The sequence below is a fragment of the Felis catus genome, chromosome E3 (genome assembly GCF_018350175.1).
Source record: "Felis catus isolate Fca126 chromosome E3, F.catus_Fca126_mat1.0, whole genome shotgun sequence".
Lineage (NCBI taxonomy): Eukaryota > Metazoa > Chordata > Mammalia > Carnivora > Felidae > Felis > Felis catus.
The window spans coordinates 32,351,689-32,352,433 of NC_058383.1; positions in this window are offsets into that span (position 1 = coordinate 32,351,689).

Here is a 745-nt window from a genome sequence, read left to right on the forward strand (position 1 = left end):
GGCCGTTGGTGATTGGCTCAAATTCCAGCCCCCGGGAGGTGTTGGGAGGGTTGGGTGGGGAGGGATGGAAAGTTCTAACCCCGCAAAAGCTTAGTTGGTTCCCTGGCAACCAGCCCCTTCCTCCCCGGGAGGTCCGAGATCACTTCGTTAACATAACAAGAGACACCTTAATCGCTCTCTTTGGAAATTGCTCGGGTTTTAGGAGCCCCTTGTTGGTAAGGGGAGGAAAAATGCTGACTCCAATTCTTTTGTTGTTGTTTATTTTTGAGAGACAGAGTGAGCAGGACTGGGGGAGAGGAAGAGACAGAGAGAGACAGACTCCAAATGGGCTCCAGGCTCTGGGCTGTGAGCGGTCAGCACAGAGCCCAACGCGAGTCTCAAATTCACAAACCGTGAGATCGTGGCAGGAGCCGAAGTCGGAAGCTTAACCAACTGAACCACCCAGGTGCCGCTCCTGACTACAAATCTTATGAGATGAATAACACTGGGCAAGTGCCTTCCTATCTGCAGTCTCCGTTTGCTGGTTTGTAAAACGGAGATGATAAAAGCATTTGCTCCGTGAGGTTGCTGTGGGGGCTAAAACACCGTAATTCAGGTAAAACACCAAGCACAGACCATCCCGAGAGCAAAGCTCCAATACAGGCTCGTGTTTAAGTGAACTTAGGGTTGTAGGTGAGAACTACAGAGGTTTTTTTGCAAACGGGGGGACAGAGGCCTAGGCAGGGAAAGTTGCCCGAAATCAAAC